Source organism: Oryx dammah, unplaced genomic scaffold (genome assembly GCF_014754425.2).
Source record: "Oryx dammah isolate SB20612 unplaced genomic scaffold, SCBI_Odam_1.1 HiC_scaffold_23, whole genome shotgun sequence".
Classification (NCBI taxonomy): Eukaryota; Metazoa; Chordata; class Mammalia; order Artiodactyla; family Bovidae; genus Oryx; species Oryx dammah.
Genome location: NW_024070207.1, coordinates 71119039 through 71139338, shown reverse-complemented (window position 1 = coordinate 71139338; position 20300 = coordinate 71119039). Strand labels below are relative to the sequence as shown.

The 20300-nt window shown below is 39.8% G+C and overlaps 1 protein-coding gene and 2 non-coding genes across 4 annotated transcripts in view; all 3 read right to left on the bottom strand.

Annotated features, from left to right (window-relative positions):
* HDAC8 (histone deacetylase 8) overlaps positions 1-20300 on the bottom strand; it is a 261256-nt gene that overhangs the window by 163253 nt on the left and 77703 nt on the right. The window lies entirely within an intron of this gene.
* On the bottom strand, positions 6301-6372 carry TRNAS-GGA. Its single transcript has one exon. It is a non-coding gene; the product is annotated as a tRNA-Ser (tRNA).
* On the bottom strand, positions 17921-17992 carry TRNAH-GUG. Its single transcript has one exon. It is a non-coding gene; the product is annotated as a tRNA-His (tRNA).

Below are 20300 nucleotides of genomic sequence, written 5' to 3'. Positions count from 1 at the left end.
CACTTTACATTCCCCCAGCAATGTCTAACAGATGAGGGTTCCAATTCTTCCTCCACGTCTTCACCAACACTTGTTATTTTCTGTCCTTGGTTTGTTTTTTAAACAATTGATTGCTTATTCATCAATCCTAGTGGGTATAAAGTGGTATCTCACTGTGGTTTTGATTTGCATTTCATTGATGACTAATGATGTTGAGTATCTTTTCACATGCTTTTTGGTCATTTGTATATTTTCTTTAAAGCAATATCTATGTAATTCCTTTGCCCATCTTAAAATTGAGTCATTTTTCTTTTTAATATTGATTTGTAAGTATTGATATATTATAAATACAAGTCCCTTATCAGATACATGACATGCAAAAATTTTCTCCCATTCTATGGCTTGTCTATTACTTTCTTGATAGTCTCCTTTGAAGCACAAGCTTTAAATTTTGATGAAATCCAATTTATGTATATTTATTCTGTTGCTTGTGCTTCTGGTGTCATGTCTAAGAGAGCATTATCTAATTCAAGGTCATTAACATCTACATCCATGTTTTCTTCTAAGTGTTTTATAGTTTAAGCTCTTACATCTAGACTTCTCAGGCTATGTGGACTTCATTTTTGTATATAGGTGTGAGGTATGGATCCAAATTCACTGTTTTTGTATGTGATTCAGTTGTCCCAGCACCATTTGCTGAAAAGACTATTCTTTCCCCATTGTCTTGGCACTCTTTGAATAAAATCAATTTACTGTAAATATTTCCGAACTCTGAACTCTATTCTACTTCTCTGTATGCCTAGCCTCATTGCCAGTACCACACTGCTTTGATTATAGTAGCTTTGCAGTAAGTTTTAAAGTTGGGAAGGGCTCCAACATTGTTCTTCCATTTCAAGATATTTTTGGTTACTCCAGGTTGAATTTCATATAAATTTTAGCATCAGGTTGTCAATTTCTATAAATTCATCTGTGATTTACAGCTCCATTTTCACCATTCTGAACCTATCATCCTATTTTTTTCTATTCCTTGTCTCTGCTAACAACACTTCATCCTTTCAGTAATCCATGTTCAAAACTCCTAGGCTCTTTGTAATTCCCCCCTCTCCCTGCTCCTCTTCAGTTACCAAACTTGCACCAATATCTCTCCTATTGCCTCCTTTCCACTCTCATGGTAGTACTCTAACACTCATGACCTCCTTGTGGATTGCACCAATAGCTTCCTAATTAATTTCTCTGCCCCAAGTCTCTTCCCTCTCTAATCTATCACACACATATACAGACACACACAAACACACAGACATCAGATGAATTTTCCTTAGGGAGGGTTTTGATCAAGTTACTTCCTTACTCATAAACATTCAATATTTATCCATTGTTTTTGTGTGCATGCACGCTAAGTTGCTTCAGTCATGTACAACTCTTTGCCACCCTATGGACTGTGGCCTGTCAGGCTCACCCTGTAGCCCGCCAGGCTCCTCTGTCCATGGGATTCTCCAGGCAAGAATACTGGAGTGGGTTGCCATGCTCTCCTCCAGGGGATCTTCCTGACCCAGGGATTGAACTCATATCTCTTAGGTCTCCTGCATTAGCAGGCAGGTTCTTTTCACTAGCACCACCTGGGAAGCCCTTCCATTGTCTTTAGATGATGCCTAAAATTCTTAGCCTATGATTCAAAGTCCTTCATGATATGATTCCAGCCTACCTGTTGAATCTTATTTTCCAATAATTCCTTAACCCATATTATTCTGTAGGCAAACTGAACAGTCCATGGTTCACACCCCTCACCTTGCACTTTCTTTTTGTCATGCACTTTCTTGTGCCTGAAAGTCATCTTTCTACATATCTATAGTGTATCTATTCTTTAAAGGCTCATTCAAATTCCATCTCCTTCATGAATAAAAAATGATAATAATAGCAGCTATATCAATAACCTCAGATATGCAGATGACACCACCCTTATGTCAGAAAGTGAAGAGGAGCTAAAGAGCCTCTTGATGAAAGTGAAAGAGGAGAGCAAAAAAGTTGGCTTAAAGCTCAACATTCAGAAAACGAAGATCATGGCATCTGGTCCCATCACTTCATGGGAAATAGATGGGCAAACAGTGGAAACAGTGTCAGACTTTATTTTGGGGGGCTCCAAAATCACTGCAGATGGTGACTGCAGCCATGAAATTAAAAGACGCTTACTCCTTGGAAGAAAAGTTATGACCAACCTTGATAGCATATTCAAAAGCAGAGACATTACTTTGCCAACAAAGGTCCGTCTAGTCAAGGCTATGGTTTTTCCAGTGGTCATGTATGGATGTGATAGTTGGACTGTGAAGAAGGCTGAGCGCCGAAGAATTGATGCTTTTGAACTGTGGTGTTGGAGAAGACTCTTGAGAGTCCCTTGGACTGCAAGGAGATCCAACCAGTCCATTCTGAAGGAGATCAACCCTGAGATTTCTTTGGAAGGAATGATGTTAAAGCTGAAGCTCCAGTACTTTGGCCACCTCATGCGAAGAGTTGACTCACTGGAAAAGACTCTGATGCTGGGAGGGATTGGGGGCAGGAGGAGAAGGGGACGACAGAGGATGAGATGGCTGGATGGCATCACTGACTCGATGGACGTGAGTCTTGAGTGAACTCTGGGAGATGGTGATGGACAGGGAGGCCTGGCGTGCTGCAATTCATGGGGTTGCAAAGAGTCGGACACGACTGAGCGACTGAACTGAACTGAACACTTACCAAGTACTTTATTAAAAACTGAGCACTATTCTATGTATTTTATATGTATTAGCTCATTTGACTCTCAAAACAATTTATAAAAGCCATTATCATTAATCCTATTCTATAGATGGGGAAACAGCATCATAGAAAGTTTAAGAAATCTGTAGAAGATCCATAGCTATTAAATATCAGAGCTGGCTTTTGAACCCAGGCCTCCTGGCACAAGTCCATGTTCTAAATCACTACCATATACTAGCTTCCATATTTTACTGTGCTTCATGTGCTTGTGCCAGCCACTTCACATGCTATCTTGTATAATAGCAGTAGCAGGCATTGCATTATTATTGTTTTAGTGTTGGCCTTCCTGAGCAAGTTCTAATTATACTATACCCTCATTCTAAAACCTTTGGCAATTCCCCAAATGCTTACAGAACATGGTACAAATTTTCATTGCTAAGAATTCCAGCTCCTGCACAAAGTGATTCTCACCCACTTTTCCAATCTTCTTTGCAAATCGTCCCTCTCATGCACTTCACAGCCCAGAAAACTAGACTACTGCTGTTCTGTGTAGAGCTCAGCCTTTCCTGACTTTGATCTTCTTGTACCCTCTGCATAGAGCTCTTCCCTGCAATCTTGTACATTTAAACTTGACTCAGATTTCATAAACACATACACATTTACACACTTTGTAAAGATACAGTAATTAGCTACCCTTTAGAAACCAGATCAAATGTTATCTCTTCAATTAAGCCCTTTTCTGAAGTATTTTCTCCTTTTGAGTACCCATTGCAGTTTATTTCTTATGGTTCTTATAACTTTCCACATTTCCTTTTATTAGAATGTGTATGAATGTGAATACAATGTATATCTCTCTGTGTATCTATAATTTTCAAATTTCCACCAGCTTCCTTGAGCTTAGACTCAGTACTTTATATATATGGGAGGCATTCAATAAATATTAAATGAATAAATGAATGAAATATTATCCCAGATTGCTTTGGGGAAAGTTTACCTAGCCATTGTAACAATACTATCTACTACACTGCAAATCATTAATTTTAGGTTTTGGGAAAGTATAAAATCACTTACCCAGAAAGGAGGGAGAAGACAGGCATCTCATTATACTACATTAGTTACTTACCTATAAACACATAAGATATTCATTTAAAATGCAATTTTCTTGATGAGAAACCTGATTCCTCAGTAATGAGCAGTCTGCTTTTCAGACAAAGCTATGCAAATGAGGAAGAGAGGCTGTGGCAGCTGTTTCTACATGCATCAGTCTGGGGAAGGTGGTTGGTGCTGGAGGTTGATAAAAGCCAGAGGTCATGGCATTAATGATGCTTTTAGATAAGAGGAAAAGCCCAAGAACCAAATTGTAGCATTATCCCCTTTTCTTTTATTCCATCAGGGTAGATCATAGCTTCTATGGAGTGCCTTTGGGATCATTCACTGGTGCCACTTTACCTCTAATACCAGGGGTGGAACCTGGTTTTGCTTTGTTTGTTTTTAAATACTTAAAGTTCTAAAACATTCCTCTCAAAACAAGGGGATGCCAGAGAGATGGTGTGACAGCTACTCTTAATCAATGCTGGTGATAGATTTAGTAACCCAAACTTGGCCCTCTATAGCCAGACCTCTAATGGGCGCACCTTCCCAGTAGATTTGCCTCCTGACTTTCTCGCTTGCAAACCAGCCTAGACCAGCCTTATCATCTTTATATATTCCAATAAGCATCTTAAGCACCCTCTAGAGACTTCCTCAACAGAAATTAAAGAAATGAGGAATTCAAAGTTGAAAAACCAAGGACAGGAAGTAGAGGGAAAGAAGAGAAAAATATTTGCTATTAATATGGTGAGCTTCCAAAGTTCAAGAGACTCTTGAGAGTCCCTTGGACTGAAAGGAGATCAAACCAGTCAATCCTAAAGCAAATCAACCTCGAATATGAAGCAAATCAACCCTGAATATTCATTGGAAGGACTGATGCTGAAGATGAAGCTCCAATACTTTGGCTACCTGATACGAAGAGCTGACTCACTGGAAAAACCCTGATGCTGGGAAAGACAGAAGGCATGAGAAGGGGATCACAGAAGATAAGATGGTTGGATGGTATCACTGACAATGGACATGAGTTTGAGCAAGCTCTGGGAGACGGTGAAGGACAGGGAAGCCTGGCGTGCTGCAGTCCATGGGGTGGCAAAGAGTTGGACATGACTGATGACTGAACAACAACAACAGCAACACCCTTTCTATAATAAACATTTTAAACCTATTGCATTGGATGGGATTCAGAGGGGGGATTGCATTAAAGAATCACTAAGTGAAGTCGCTCAGTTGTGTCCGACTCTTTGCAATCCCATGGACTGCAGTCTACCAGGCTTCTCTGTCCGTGGGATTTTCCAGGCAAGAGTACTGGAGTGGGGTGCCATTGCCTTCTCCAGGGGATCCTCCTGAGCCAGGGATAGAACCCAGGTCTCCTGCATTGCCACCAGGGAAGAATCACTACTCAGTCCCAAATGGAAGCTAGTCAACTTTTCACAGGTATTGTTTCCTCTAAATTCCCTCAATACTCTCTCAACTCAGGCACTGCAGATTCATTCTGCAAAAACTCAACCTGTGGGGGTTGAGGGTGGGGTGGGTGAAGCATCATATGGTAAATGCCTCAGTGATTCCTGAATATCTTTTACAAATTGTTCAAGGATGCAGGGAACTGGGGTGGGGGGCTCCCTGTGGTGAGGATGATAAGTCACTTTGTTCGGGGACATAGGTGCCTCTTAGAAGACATTTAATTTCCTATAAGTCTCTCTGCTTTTAGCATCAGACAAACTGTACTGATTCTATTAACATCTTCAGCATACAACAAATGGAACACCCAAAGCTACAAAAGAAAAACAAGCCAACCTCAAACCTCTAAACCCTTGACCTTCCCAAACACACAACCTGCACATTGTTTTTGCTTTTTTAATTATCAAGATGTAGTTTTAAAAAATATTTTATGGGGGTATCTTTTCTCTCATTGCTGAGTCCATTATAGAGAAACACAGATTCTAACTGGCATCTCCTTCTAATAAGCCTTGTTGTAAGTAATTCCACTCATCAATTATATGTCACCTTGGAAACAAAAAGGGCTGTGCACTATTTTTAGTTTGTTATTACTTATCTCTTTACCTCTTTGAAGTAAACCATCCTCATTCACATGGTTGGGGGGGGAGGATGAGTCATCCAGAATTAAAGAGCCTTACCAGCCTAGAGTGACTATTCAGAGCTAGAATTAGAATACTAATTCTAATTCAAATCTAGTGCTCTTTTCACTAAACCCCAGTGCTCTTTGGCTTTCCTCATTCTGAAAGGCCTGAGGCCCTAGGAAGCAAAGTATGTATTATCTGTGCAGGGGGTGGGGTGGGTAGAGAGGCAGGCTGCTTTGGAGAGCTAAGACAAAACAAACCAAAACCAAACCAAACCAAACCAAACCAAACCAAACCAAACCAAGTGAAGTTGCTCAGTCTTGACTCTTTGCAACCCCATGGACTGTAGCCTACCAGGCTCCTCCCTCCATGGGATTCTCCAGGCAAGAGTATTGGAGTGGGTTGCCATTTCCTTCTCCAGGGGATCTTCCCGACCCAGGGATCGAACCTGGGTCTCCTGCGTTCCAGGCAGATGCTTTAACCTCTGAGCCACCAGGGAAGCCCAAACCAAACCAAACCCCAAATCCCCAAACTGAAGAAGGCTTAAAGAATATGAATCCTAAGTCACTGTACTAACGATTCTTGATTTGACCTGGGGTAGATCATTTTATTGCTCTGTAACCACCAGGACCACTCACACAGCACAGATTACATTCTGCTCTGCATCACATTATTTGGCCATATGTCTCGTCCATCTCATTTGCAGCCTCCACAGCACGGAGGTCAGGGAGAACACTGCACTTGGGGTCAGACAAAGTTGGAGCTAGTGCTTGCAGGAGCAACTTGGACAAATCATTCTCTGAACCATCTCTGTAAAGCAAGAATATTCTCTCCTCCACAGGGTTATTTTGCAGATTAAATGATATAATATTTGCAAAAGTCTTCTCCTAGCACCAGGTACATGGTAAGCACTCCACAATGTTGAATGAATAAATGAATGGCCTTAAGTCAGGCCCTTCAAGTGCTTTGTTAATTCCTTCATCCCACTAGGATACTGTTGAGTTCAGCACAGCACACCATAGCAGTGACTTCCTGATTAGTACTCTAATGTTCCCCAAAGGCAGAGAGAAATTTCATAGTGTCACTGCCTGGTTATACCTGTTCTGGGAATACAGTAATTCCTTTTCCAGTGCTGCCAATCTATTACCTTTCACCAAACACAAAATTCACTTTAAGAACGGGCAGAAACACAAGTGCCTTTCTGTTAGATAGAGGTTGGGAGAATATATTATTAAAATTGAAACCGACTTCTCTGATTTCTTAGCAAAAAAATCAGATTGGAAGCCAAACAGCTATTTGGCCTTTGCAGACCCTGGATAGTGATGCCCTTGGGGGAAAGGGGAGAGTTGGAGTTATTCCAAACTGTAGTTATGACATTTGTGTGTATATTTACTGCCTGTGCTTATGCTCTCTGCATTTAGTTTTTACTCTCTAAGCCTCGAAGAAGTCACAATTTACCAAGAGCACAATTTAATACATATGGGTAGAAATACAGGCACATATCTCTGTTTCTCATTTCCTAATCATATTTTCTACACTCCCTATATACCTGATACTACTTCTTTTTCAATCTACTTGCTCTGATTCTTGAACTTAGGTAGACAATAATGATTTGTTAACAATAAACATGCCCCTAGCCCTTCCCTCACCCTTCTTTACCCAGGAGGGCCTCCCTAAGATTCAAAGACAAAATCCTGCCATATAGTTAGCACCTGGTGCAGCTCATCAAAATATAATATCCTTTCCCAGATGATTGGAAATCTCGGCAATGCCGTCACACAATGAGGTGTGCAAGAAAAGAGTTTGTGGATTGATTTTCATCATTAATTTGACATTGCACAGTTTTTGTGGGACTTTAAAAGAAATGCATTTTTATTACTTTTAAGTACTGCACATAGAGTAACTCCAACTCATCATATTTTAGCAGTTATTTTTCAGGGGAAGGATGTATTTTAAACATGCCTATGTTAGAGTGTCTGGTGGATCATTTAGGATCAGTGTCCTGTTGCTTGATGAAATCCAGATCACTCCAATGAAATCCAGATGGGGAAACTGGGTCTCTGGCAATGGCTGCCAGATCTTCTCCATATGAAATCTCTCTAGCCTGTATGCAAATTCAAAACTCCATATCCTGGAAATCCCAAACCAATTAAGTGGCGCTCCGCTTCTTAGTTACTGGACTAAACACAGGGAAGCGATTCTTTCTTCCCTGAGGAAATAAGTATGTCTTACATACATCTATCTTGGCACAAAAAGGGCTGGCTAAGCAAATTAATAGTGTAAACAGGACTGCGCTGGGGAATGTTTGTCCTACTTAAGAGAATAAACTTTTTACGCACTTTGTGCACATCCACTTACATACAAATAATTGATATGCTAATTACAAATGATTCTTAAAGCTCTTTCCCTGAGGTACTATATGATGTTGTTAGTGTAGTTTGAATTACTAGCATGTCCAGTGCTTGAAAGTAATAAAAATGTATTTTAAAATATTCCATTATTCAGACTGGCTTTCCTTTAATTAGGCTGAGTTAGTGAGGCTTGCCTATAATTAAATAGGATAGATATTTTTCTATTTTCATTTCTAATATATTTAAGGTGGCTTTCCCCAATTCCCCATTCCGCCCCAACCCTGGCATCCATCACCTTGTACTATAGGATTCTCCTGCCCAGAGCAGGCATACACAAACCTCACAAACCTCTTCGCATCCAGCTCACTCTTCAGCAGCACTTGCATGGTCTCTAGGCAAACACACTGCCTTTAGTGCCTGGCACACATCCATACCCATTCACTTGTTAACTTAGCTGGATATTTGATATGGCTTTTTTGAGGTGTCTTTTCTTTGGTCTTGCTTTAAGTACCAATGGGTATGGCTCTTTCTCGATAGTGCAGTGGGTAACAGCACACAGAGAGCAAGGCCCAGACAAACTTTGCATCAGGCTTTTCTGTCAGGTAGAGGACACCAGATTTAACTAAATCTCTGTACAGACCACGTCAACAGGATTCAACAAGGCAGCTCATCAGTGCCTGCAGCTGCCGGGTGAATGACTGTCAGGCGCAGTGATTCAGAGCAGAGCCTAAAGGGTAGCTTTTTTAGGCTAGAGGGAGGGGACAGAGCAGTGATGAAAGAACACGGGAGGTGGGAGAATTAGGGTGGGCGAGGGGGTACATGGTAGTGAGCAGCTGAGAGGAATAATATGAATTTTCAAGTTAGAATGTTCCATCAAGCACAGACACAGTCAAATTTAGGATTCTTTTCAGAGCAGCCCTGCATTAGAAGGTGTAATTCTCAAGTTTTCCATTTATGAGCTGGGTCTTCCTGTCTCTGGATAGTTTCAGAGCATGTTCTAGCATCAAAAGCTATTAAACTGCTGTGGAAGAATCAGGTCACTTTTTCCAGGGGGCAGGGATCATTCAGCACTAAAAACAGTGCAGAGAAGGTACACATCATAGTGACAGAACAAACTCACTGAGTCCTAGGAGATAGTCCTCCTGAACTTACATGAAAAAATAAAAATAAATCACCTAGGAAGACTGCTGGGCAAAGGGACTGTCATGGTGTCAGGGCTACTTGATACAGGAGTTTAGGAAGTGGTCATGAAAGCCACTGGTCTAGAGGGGAAGAAGGATATAAGAACTGTCCCTTTAACCACTGGATTTAAAGCTCAAAGGATCAATCAGGTAAGGGAAGAAACCAGTTCTCCACTAATCCAAGTACTGGTGACAGGCAGGGCAACACAGATAATTAAGCACAGTAGCCCCTCCTCCAAATTATCCTATATTCTTAGGCACTTAATGTCTTTTGAATTTAATATTTTAAAAGACACATGAAACTAGGAACATTAAATGAATGGCCCACTCTGGCCTCATTTCCACCTGTGCTTAATGTTAACTGTGAATTTAATCAGTATCTGAGTCATCTATTTTCCAGAAACAACAGGCAATTTGCATCTGCCATACCACAAAGAGGCAGACTAGAAGTTTATAAAACAGAATGAAAACATTGACTACAAATATCTTACTTATGGAGGGCTGAGTTCAAAGTGCAACGCATATACAAAGAAGTAGCAGCTTTCATGACCTTTATCACTGGGCCAAAGTGATCTAGTGATGATCAAAGTGGTATAGCTGTGACCGAACTGAAGAGAGAGAGTAATTTTGTAAAGATTTTTTACTAGCTCTCAGATTGTGATGAAAATGGGATGAAGATGGAAGTAAGGCTATATAAATTATTTGTTCTCAAATGCTAATTTCTGGAGAATTCTTCCCTTCTCGTCAGATGAAAGAGAATTTTGAAAAAAAAATGTATTGCTTAAAACATTTATGTATGAATATGTATTTATATTGCTTTCTGCCACATCACCAAGCTCAAAGGAGTAGGCTATAATTGTTGTGTTCTCTTTCACTGAGGATCTATCTATCTGCTTTGGAAATTGAATGATAAGGAATCTGGGGTCTCAGATAGAAGATAAATTCAAGATGACTTATCATTATAATGAAAGAAGAACCTATCATCATTAAAACATCTCTTCTTTAAATATTAACATTAAAAGTCAATAGGGAAAGGAAACATTTTATTTAAATATCCTTTAGTGATGTCCCTTGGCTCTCATTTTACTTTACGGGTATTGGATGAACAGATTATAGCATGGATGGAGAATCTCTACCCTATATGTTGATATGTCTTCTGCCAGGATCAAGAGATGGTATAAATTATGCCTGTTGTTGTCTAGTTGCTAAGTCATATCCAACTCTTTGCAACCCATGGACTGTAGCCCACCAGACTCCTTTGTCCATGGGATTTCCCAGGCATGAATACTGGAGTGGGTTGCCATTTCCTTCTCCAGGGGATCTTCCTGACTCGTGGATCAAACCCACATCTCCTGCATTGGCAGGTGGATTCTTTACCACTGAGCCATGAGGGAAGCTCAGTTGCAAAAAAGGATAATGTTAAAAGCCTCTGGCAATAGTAGTTCCCTAAAAACCACATGAAAAGAAACTAATTATATGAGGAGACCTCTATATAATGACATGTGACATTATTCACTTTCTAACATGGGAAGTCAGATTTTCTCCATTGAAAATAAAGGAAATAAAGGAAAGAGCAGATTTACAGAATCTCCATGTTTCCAAACTTTAATTAGAAATTAAAAACCTAAGAAGTGGGACTTTCCTTGTGCTCCAGTAGTTAGGACTTTGCCTTCCAATGCAAGGAGTTCTGATTTAAGCCCTGGTTGGGGAGCTAAAATCCCACATGCCTCATGGCTAAAAATCCACAAACATAAGAGAGAAGCAATATGGTAACAAATTCATAAAGACTTTTAAAAATGGTCCACATCAAAAAAATTAAAATAAAAAACAAAGAAGTAAAATCTCTCAATATTTATTCTTATTTTTGATGCATAAAATTATAAATTAAATCCTTAGGATTAAGAGGGTGATTTTTTTTGCAAAAATCTAAGTAGTACTTTCACAAACATAAACAAATGGACTGTGTACACTACAGATCATGTGGTTCATTTGCATAATCTTAAATAGTTTCTTTTTTTAAGGACTTTCCTACAATTCCTGGAGATAAACATCTGCAAAAATTCTTGGGGACGGTATTTCCTCCTTGTGATACATTTCATACTTTTAGAATCAATACAGTGAAAGTGACTACACTACCCAAAGCAATTGCAAGATTCAATGCAATCCCTATCAAGTTACCAATGGTATTTTTCACAGACTAGAAAAAAATAATTTCATAATTTGTAATGGAAACATAAAAGACCCCAATTAGACAAAGCAATCTTAAGAAGAATGGAACTGAAGGAATCAGCCTTCCTGACTTCAGACTATACTACAAAGCTCCAGCCATATAGTGGTATGCAGATGACACCACTTTAATGGCAGAAAATGCAGAGGAACTAAAGAGCCTTTTGATGAAGGAGAAAGAGGAGAGTGGAAAAGCTGGCTTAAAATTCAACATTCAAAACGAAGATCATGGCATCCGGTCCCATCACTTCATGACAAATAGGTGGGGAAACAATGGAAACAGTATCAGATTTCCTTTTTTTTGGGCTCCAAAACCACTGCAGATGGTGACTGCAGCCATGAAATTAAAAGATGCTTGCTCCCTGGAAGAAAAACTATGATAAACCTAGACAGCATATTAAAAAGTAGAGATATAGCTTTGCTGACAAAAGTCCCTATAGTCAAAGCAATAGTTTTTCCAGTAGTCTTGTATGGATGTGAGAGTTGGACCATAAAGGAGGTTGAGCACTGAAGAATTGATGCTTTCAAATTGTGATGCTGGAAAACACTCTTGAGAGTCCCTTGGACAGCAAGGACATCAAACCAGTCCATCCTAAAGGAAATCAATCCTGAATATTCACTGGAAGGACTGAAACTGAAGCTGCAATACTTTGGCCACCTGATGTGAAGAACCGACTCACTGGAAAACACCCTGATGCTGGAAAAGAGTGAGGGCAAGAGGATAAGGGGGTGACAGAGGATGAGATGGTTGGATGGCATCACTGACTCAGTAGAAATGAGTTTGAGCAAGCTCAGGGAGATAGTGAAGGACAGGGAAGCCTGAAGTGCTGCAGTTCATGGGGTCACAAGGAGTCAGACATGACTTAGCAACGGAAAAACACAGTCATCAAGATCGTATGGTACTTGAACAAAAACAGAAATATAGATCAATGGAACAAAATTGAAAGCCCAGAGATAAATCCATGCATCTATGGACACCATATTCTTGACAAAGAGGGCAAAAATATACAATGGAGAAAAGACAGTCTCTTCAACAAGAGAATGTGCTGGGAAAACTAGTCAACTATGTGTAAAAGAATAAAAGAACACTTTCTAACATCATACACAAAGATAAACTCAAAATGGATTAAAGACCTAAGTGTAAGACTGCTGCTGCTGCTGCTAAGCCGCTTCAGTTGTGTCCGACTCTGTGCGACCCCAGAGACGGCAGCCCACCAGGCTCCCCCGTCCCTGGGATTCTCCAGGCAAGAACACTGGAGTGGGTTGCCATTTCCTTCTACAATGCATGAAAGTGAAAGGTGAAAGTGAAGTCACTCAGTCGTGTCCGACTCTTCGCGACCCCATGGACTGCAGCCCACCAGGCTCCTCTGCCCATGGGATTTTCCAGGCAAGAGTACTGGAGTGGGGTGCCATTGCCTTCTCTAAAATGTAAGACTAGAAACTATAAAACTCTTAGAGGAAAACATAGGCAGAACACTCTCTGACATAAATCATAGCAAGATCCTCTATGATCCACCTCCCAGAGTAATAGAAATAAAAACAAAAATAAACAAATGGGACCTAATTAAACTTAAAAACTTTTGCACACTGAAGGAAACTATAAGCAAGGTAAAAAGACAGCCTTCAGAATGGGAGAAAATAATAGCAAATGAAACAACTGACAAAGAACTAATCTCTGAAATATACAAGCAGCTCATGCAGCTCAATACCAGAAAAATGAACAACCCAATCAAGAAGTGGGCCAAAGAACTAAACAGACATTTCTCCAAAGAAGACACACAGATGGCTAATAAACACATGAAAAGATGCTCAACATCACTCATTACTAGAGAAATGCAAAACAAAACCACAATGAGGTATCATCTCAGGCTGGTCAGAATGGCCACCATCAAAAAGTCTACAAATAATAAATGCTGGAGAGGGTGTGGAGAAAAGAGAATCCTCTTACAGTGTTGTGGGAATGAAAACTGGTACAGCCACTGTGGAGAACAGTATGGAGATTCCTTAAAACACTGGAAATAGAACTGCCGTATGATCTAGCAATCCCACTGCTGGGCATACACACTGAGGAAACCAGACTTGAAAGACACATGTACCCTAATGTTCATTGCAGCACTCTTACAATAACTAGGATATGAAAGCAACTTAGATGCCATCAGCAGATGAATGGATAAAGAAGTTGTGGTACATATAAACAATGGAATATTACTCAGCTATAAAAAGGAATACATTTGAGTCAGTTCTAATGAGGTGGATGAAACTGGAGCCTATTATACAGAGTGAATTAAGTCAGATAGAGAAACACCAATACAGCATATTAACGTATATATATGGAATTTAGAAAGATGCTAATGATGATCCTATATGCAAGGCAGCTAAAGAGTCATAGATGTAAAGAATAAGCTTTTGGACTATGTGGGAGAAGTGTGTATAAATCTACCTCATTCTTTTACATACTGCACTGCTGCTGCTGCTGCTAAGTCGCTTCAGTCATGTCCAACTCTGTGTGACCCCATAGACGGCAGCCCACCAGGCTCTGTCACCGTTGGGATTCTCCAGGCAAGAACACTGGAGCGGGTTGCCATTTCCTTCTCCAGTGCATGAAAGTGAAAAGTGAAAGTGAAGTTGCTCAGTCGTGTCTGACTCTCCGCGACCCCATGGACTGCAGCCTACCAGGCTCCTCCGTCCATGGGGTTTTCCAGGCAAGAGTACTGGAGTGGGGTGCCATCGCCTTCTAGCAGCAGCAGCAGGGAGAAGTCAAGGGTGGGATGATTTGAGAGAATAGTATTGAAACATGTATATTACCATATGTAAAATAGATGGCCAGTGCAAGATCCATGCATGAAGCAGGGCACTCAAAGCTGGTGTCTGGGACAACCCAGAGGGATGGGGTAGGGAGGGAGATGGGAGGGGGTTTCAGGATGGGGGGACACATGTGCACCCGTGGCTGACTGATGTAGGTGTATGGCAAAAACCGCCACAATATTGTAAAGAAATTATCCTCCAATTAAAATAAATTAATTTTTTTGGAATATTATTCAGCCTTTATTTTTTATTTTTCTAAAATATAAATTTATTTATTTTAATTGGAGGTTAATTACTTTACAATATTGTATTGGTTTTGCCATACATCAACATGAATCCGCCACAGGTATACACGCAGAACATTTACACATTTTTCCAAAGAAGACATATAGATGGCTAAGAAAAACATGAAAATATGTTCAAATCACTCATTATTAGAGAAATGCAAGTCAAAACCACAATGAGGTATCATCTCATGGCGGCAGAATGGCCATCATCAAAAAGTCTACAAAAATAAATGCTGGAGAGGGTGTGGAGAAAAGGGAATCCTCTTACACTGTTGGTGGGAATGCAAACTGATACAAGAACTATGGAGAACAGCATGGAGATTCCTTAAGAAACTAGGAATAAAACTAACACACAACCCAGCAATCCCACTACTGGGCATATACCCTGAGGAAACCAGGATTGAAAAAGACACATGTACTCCAATGTTCCCTGCAGCACTATTTACAATAGCTAGGACATGGAAGCAACCCAGATGTCCATTGGTAGATGAATGGATAAGGAAGTTGTGGTACATATACACAATGGAATATTACTCAGCTAAAAAAGGAATGCATTTGAGTCAATTCTAATAAGGTGGATGAACCTAGAGCCTATTATACAGAGTGAAGTAAGTCAGAAAGAGAAAAACAAAAACCATATATTAATGTATATATATGGAATCTAAAAAGATGGTACCTATGATCCTACATTCAGGGCAGCAAAGTAGACACAGATGTAAAGAACAGACTTTTGGACTCAGTGGGAGGAGAGGGTGGGATGATTTGAGAGACTAGCATTGAAACTTATCTATTACCATATGTAAAAGAGATAACCAGTGTGAGTTTGATGTATGACGCAGAGCACCCAAAGCCAGTGCTCTGTGACACCCTATTCCTCTGGGATAGGGTGGGGAGGGAGGTGAGGGGGTGCTCAGGATGAAGGGGACACATGTACAACTGTGGCTGATTCATATTAATGTATGGCAAAACCATCACAATATTGTAAAATAATTATCCTCCTATTAAAATAAAATACATTTTATTTTAAAAATCCCTAAACTTGTTAAATTCATTAAAAAAAATTTCATACTTCCACGTGACAATTTGGGGACAGTGTAACTGATGGTTAATACTCCCTGTGTGACCTTAAGTAAATCAACCTTTTTAAGTTCCAGTTCTCTTATTTGGAGAAAGGAATGGCAACCCACTCCAGTATTCTTGCCTGGAGAATTTCATGGAAGTCCATGAGGTTGCAAAGAGTCAGATATGACTGAGTGACTAATACTTTCACACTTTCTTATTAGTAAGACTGGAATAAGAATACTCTACCTTTGCAGGTATTGTATACTGTTAGAAGTATCAAGTGGAAAAAATCAAATAAATGATCAGTGTAATTCCTGGCACAGGCAAGTCCTCTCTAGGAACTAAGCTCCAGGATGTGGGAGCTCCAGGATGTTTACCACCACTAGTACCTATGTACAGGGTGGGCATGAAGCAGAGACAATAAATATTTGTCGAGTGAATGAATAAAATAGTGCCATTATACTATGTGAAATTGCTCAGTCGTGTCTGACTCTTTGTGATCCCATGGACTGTAGCCCGCCAGGCTCCTCTGTCCATGGGATTTTCCAGTCAAGAGTATTGGAGTGGGTTGCCATTTCCTTTTCCAGGGGATCTTCCCGACCCAGGGATCAAACCTGGGTCTCCTGCATTACAGTCAGACTCTTTACTGTCTGAGCCACAATGAAAACTCGTCATTATACTAAAATATAAGCAAATCCCTTAAGTTATTGCATTGGTAGTTCCCTTTTCATTCTTGTTAATTAACATCTTAAAAATTCTGTAAGGTGACTTAAGGCAGTCAGTTCTTTTGTAGGAAGGTCAGAGTGGCTTCAGAGAGGTGAATTTTGGCTCAAGACCTATAGGAATGAATTCTTGTGCTTAAAACAGTCCTGACTTATATTTCAGAGGCCATGTCAGGATCTAAGGAAAATTCTCATACAATAAATATAAACTGCAGAGTCACTATATGATTTCTTTCCCTTCCTCATTGAATAGCAGTGGAGCTCAGTATAGAGGAATGAAGGAATTCCCCACAGAAATAAAAGCTTGAGTTTAAATGAGCTATTCCTTCAATGAGGTTGCTGTGGTCCTAGACAGCAAGTTCTTTCCAGGTATGATATCCTGGTTATCCCAAGCATAGTAGAATTAATGTTTGTAAAAACCAGTTTGAAGAGCAATAAAAAATTTACTTAAAATAAAAAGGTATAATATTTTTCTCAAAAAAGAAGGGACAAAAATTTTTGTTGTTGTTGCTGCTGCTGCTTTTTTAAACTTCTGGAATCTCTGAATTTTTCTTTAGGTCAGTGGTCTTTGATGGGGAAAAAAGGTTTCTTTTAATTTTGGGTTATAGCATATAAGCCACAGGATTCAAGGTTAACAGGCCAAACACAGGAAGATTTTTATTTTAATAATTACTACTGTGAACCCTAGTTCACTAGAATAAGACTTTCTTTGATCAGGCTGATTGCTCTTACTAGCAAAGTATTGTACATGTGGCTATAAAGACTGCTATTGATTGAAAAGCCCTGCTTAATAGGGCCTTTCATTAAGTCCTATTCATTGAGAAGTCTGTTTAGCAATGTGTTTTCCTTTTGGCAAAATATTTATGCAGTGTCTCTAATTAATTATTTTACAAAGTTGAATAGTCAAATATTCTTAATAAAATGTAATTTTTTCCCGAAGTGTGTCAATTTCAGTATGCTTTGTATCATACACATTATATATATATATATATAAAGGCACCATATATATAACCTTTCTGTGAGATATATCCTAGTAACTGGATGTTTAGTAAAGAATGCTTTCTGGATGTTAGGGCTGTAAAATGATAGGTAGGGTAAAAACTAAGAAGTTTGAACACAACTCTAAAATTCTTCTTCAAACTATGCATATGTCATGACAGTTCACAGTGGGCAAACAGTTTGGTCATCCTGAAAGATTTAAGGTTTCAGAGCAGTACCTCTCTTGAATCAACTGCAAGGAAGTACTTGGTTATTTGTCCTTTTCTTAGATTCCTTAACTATGCTAAGTGTAGCCAGTCAGTTGTGTCCGACTCTTTGTGACCCCATGGACTGTAGCCCACCAGGCTCCTCTGTCCATGGGATTCTCCAGGCAAGAATACTGGAGTGAGTTGCCATTTCCTTCTCCAGGGGATCTTCCCTACCCAGGGATCGAACCTGGGTCTTCCGCATCACAGGCAGATGCTTTACCCTCTGAACCACCAGGGAAGCCCCAAAGTCACCAACACAGCCTCTTGGGTAATAGTTTAAACATTATTAAGACTATCTCACATTGCATTTAAATACAATTAGAGAGCAAACATTAAATAAAGGCAGAACAGTATTTTTCAGATGACAGAGATTGGTAATTAGGAAATGGTCTCTTTGGCAAAACAGCTTTCCTCTCCCATCAAACTTTGCCTATATATAAATTACGGGAGGCCTTTGGGGAATGGTGATCCTTGCCCTTCTAAATTAACATTGAATGACCTAGGGAGCTCTCACTGTGAAATTGTCTTTTTCATAAAATGGAACTTCTGGTGTTGAAAATCTTCATGTAAAGATTCCATATCTGGTCTATTAAGAAAGAAACCCTAAGACAATTTTTTTTTTTAAATAAAGAGGGCATGTTTAACCTTAAGATGAAACCATTAAGTTCCTGCCTAGCTGTTAAAGTCAAAAAAAGGCTACAGCAGAGGAAAAAGCCATAAAGAAAAGAAGGAAGAAAAGAAAAGGGAGAAAGGGAAGGAAAAAGAGCTCCTAAATTCAATATGGAAAGATAGTTCAGAAGCAAACCAGTGGCAAAGTAAAATTAGAGCATCTTATAAGTGAACCAGCAATAAGAGGTCCTTTATTTCTCACAGGTAAGGAGTCAGAAAACCAGTAGGCTCATGGAACAAAAGGGATGAAAAAGACTGAAGATGAACTGAATGACTTTTTTACATGGGTAAGCTATTCCTGTCTACTCTGTCTTTTGAGGTAGGCAGATGAACCAGATGTCATAGTGGTAAATGAATAAGATACTCTGATTCTAGGCAACAAACTAGAAGTAATCAAAAGCATAATGACTAAGTGATACAGTTACTAGAGCTGACCTTCTGCAAAACTAGTTGGCAAAGATTGTTTGTGCCCCTTTCCCACTACTGCTCCTCTGAATGCTCAGGGTGCTCATGCTCTAACCCTTTCAAAATCTGCTATTATGAAATGGCAGAGTGTGGATGAGGAGGAGAGGTTGGGCCAGAATTCCATTTAAGGCCTATTTCTCATTGTAGAACAAAAGTATGTTTCCTTTTAAAGGAATTTCATCAGCTATTAGTCCAACAGTTGGGACAGATGTTTGGGTCAGGAAGCGTTCTTGGCACCCTTGGGATCAGAGGTGCCTTCACATAATGCCCCAACCACACTTGACTTCTGAAAGAAATCAAAGGGAAAAATGACTGTCTCTCTAATCAAAACCTGGAGCCTGGGTTTTGATTCTGGGTGATCTCTGTACAGTTTGCTGGTGGAGCTGCAATGGCAAAAGGGGCCCTGGTAACTATAAACTAATGAGTGTCTTGTACTCTGGTACACAAGCTAGAAGAATCTTTAATAAATGCTGGCTTCCTGTATACACTGGGGTAGAGGTGGCAATATGGTAATCATGTGTGATCCTCCATGGATCTTTTCCTCCAGGCTAAGTTCACTTTTAAAATGTTTAATTAAGTTTGATACCAAGGCTATTTTTAAACATGAATTACTATGGGATAACAATTTTTAAAAATCATGTAGGAAAAACTGGTTTAGAGAGAAATAGGGGAGAAACAGACATTTTTCTGACTGAAGAAAGGTAAGCAGTAGACTTGTTTGGGGGTGGGCGCTGGGAAACCCTCAAGTCTGCAGATGATGCTCAGCTTTTCCAGACAGTGAAATGCCAAGATGATGGGGAAGAAAGGAAGACTTCAGGAGGTTTCATGACTGACAGATGAGCTTCAGTAGGGGCACATGTAAGGTAATCCATTTAGGGAGGGCCAGAGATTACAAGCTACACTTGCAGGATGATGGGTGCTGACCTTTCAATTAAGGCCCAGGAAAAAGCTCTAGGAAACCCTGTGGACAGAGTACTGAAGAGAACAATCTAGTTTCCTGCTATGGCAAAAAAGGGGCAACAAAATGTTGGATACTGTCAATAAGAGAATTAAAAGAAAAACAATATAATTCTCCTTTTACACAGAACCACAGGACATCATTGGTAAAGTTATGTCAGCAACTCTGATCTGCACACCTCAAGGACAGAACAGAGCCTAAGGGGAACAAAGAAGAGCAATTAAAACCATCAATGGCAGAATGAAAAAAAAAAAAAAGAGACTTTTCAGTTTGACAATACAGAGGTAGTAGTCAGGGAACATGATCAAATTATGAAGGGGCTACTGCTACCGCTGATGACCTGACATGCCAAATCTCTTGAGCTAAGAGGCACCTTTGGACCATAAAGTTTTTATTTTGTAATACTTGTACTTTGTTTATACAACTGCCAGTTGTGATGGCCAGTGCAGGCTCC